Below are 2252 nucleotides of genomic sequence, written 5' to 3' on the forward strand. Positions count from 1 at the left end.
AGGGACTGGTCCCTCTTGATAACATATCCAAAGTATGAGAGACGAAATCTCACCATCCTGTTCTAAGGAGCATTCTGGCTGTACTTCTTCCAACATAGATTTGTTTGTTCTTCTGGCAGTACACGGTACTTTTAATATTCTTCTCCTACACCAAAACTCAAATGTGTCAATTCTTCTGTGATCTTCCTTATTCGATGTCTGACTTTCATTGCGTATGAAGCTAATGAAAATACAATGGCTTGAATCAGGTGCACTTTAGTCCTCAAAATGATATCTTTGCTCTTGAACACTTTATAAAGAGGTCATGTGCAGCAGATTTGCCTAATGCAATACGTTGTTTGATTTCTTGACTGCTGCTTTCATGATTAGCAGCTCTGGTGTGTAGTGGTTATGAGTCGGGCTGAAGGTTAGCAGTTTGAAACTACCAGCCGTTCTGCGGGAGAAAGATGAAACTTTCTGCTCCCGTAAAGATTTACAGCGACCTACAGGGTCGCTATGAGTCGGAACTGACTCCACGGCACACTACCACCACCACTTCCATGAGTCTTGATAGTGGATCCAACCAAAATGCAGTCTGACAACTTCAATCTTTTCTCCATTTGTTATTTGTTGGTCCATTGGTAAGAATTTTTGTTTTCTTTATGTTGAGGTGCAACCCATACTGAAGACTGGTGTTTGATCTTCATCAGCAAGTATTTTAAGTCTTTTTTACTTTCAGGAAGCAAAGTTGTATCATCTGTATATTGGAGGTTGTTAATGCGTCTTCCTCCAATCCTGATGTCATGTTCTGAGCATACAGATTGTATAAGTATGGTGAAAGAATACAACCCTGCCACACATCTTTCCTGATTTTAAACCATTCAGTGTCCTCAGAAACCCTATAAAGGGTTACTATGGGCCAGAACTGGCTCGACGGTACTTAACAACAATAGTGTCCCCTTGTCCTGTTCGAATAACTGCCTTTTTGTCTATGTACAGGTTCCTCATGAGCACAGTTAAGTGTTCTGTCTGGAATAGTTATTCTCCACAACATTGGCCATAGCTTGTCATGATCACACAATAGAAAACCATGTCCTCTTCTGAATCCAGCTTGAACCTCTGGCAGTTTCCTATCAATGTACTGTTGCAGCTATTTTTTAAATTATCTTCAGCAATTGATATTGTCTGATGATATGCACATTCCATTGGGTCACCTCTCTTTGGAATGAGCACAAATATGGATCTTTTCTAATAGTTGGCCAGATAGCTTTCTTCCAAATTTCTTGGCATAGATGAGTGAGTGCCTCCAGTGTTGTATCAGTTTATTGAAAAAGTTCAATTTGTATTCCATCAAATCCCAGGGCCTTGTTTTTTGCAAGTGTCTTTGGTGCAGCTTGGACTTCTTCCTTCAGTATCATTGGCTTTTAATCACATGCTATCTGTTGAAATGGCTGGGCATCATCCATTTCTTTTTGGTATAGTGTCTCTGTGTATTCCTACCGTCTTCTTTTGATGCTTTCTGTACCATTCAATATTCTGCCCAAAGAATCCTTCAGTATTACAAGTCGAGACTTGAATTCTTTTCTTCAGTTCTTTCAGCTTGAGAAATGCTGAGCATGTCATTTCCTATTGAGTTTCTAAATTCAGGTATTTGAACATTTCATTATAGTATTTGACTCTGTCCTCTCCAACTGCTCTTCAAAATTTTCTGTTCAGCTCTTTTACTTCCTCATTTCTTCCATTTGCTTTAACATCTCTATGCTGGAGAGGAAGTTTCAAAGTCTCTCTGACATCCATTTTAGTCTTTTTCTTCTTTCTTGTCTTCTTCCCCCACCCTCCCAGAACAATTTTAACAGGTCTAGTTATAATTGTTATAAAGTTGAACTGCTGAACTTGTTCACTGACACATTTTGACTTGCATTAATACTTTATATAAGGAACTCTGGTAGTGTAGTGGTTACAAATCAGGCTGTGAACCACAAGGTCAGCAATTCGAAACTACCAGCTGTTCCTCAGGAGAAAGATGAGACTTTCTGCTCCCGTAAAGATTTACAGCCTCAGAAACCCTGTACAGGGTCACTATGAGTTGGGACCAACTTCACAGCACATACCAACAACAGCAACAATGCTTTATATCCTCACATTTATATTAAAAAATCACACAAATGAAAATGAAAAAAATGCCAGTACCTGATTTCTGACCCTTTTTTCCATTCGTAATCATATACTTAGGTACCATTTGACCCCATGTTGGGGGGAAGAAAAAAAAAAAA

General features: G+C 39.0%; 1 protein-coding gene across 1 annotated transcript in view; it reads left to right on the forward strand.

Moving 5' to 3' along the window:
• The window catches only part of IFNGR2 (interferon gamma receptor 2 (interferon gamma transducer 1)), a 32797-nt gene that overhangs the window by 1900 nt on the left and 28645 nt on the right, over nucleotides 1-2252 (forward strand). The gene's annotated exons all lie outside the window — the stretch shown is intronic.

The sequence above is a fragment of the Chrysochloris asiatica genome, unplaced genomic scaffold (genome assembly GCF_000296735.1).
Source record: "Chrysochloris asiatica unplaced genomic scaffold, ChrAsi1.0 scaffold00049, whole genome shotgun sequence".
Lineage (NCBI taxonomy): Eukaryota > Metazoa > Chordata > Mammalia > Afrosoricida > Chrysochloridae > Chrysochloris > Chrysochloris asiatica.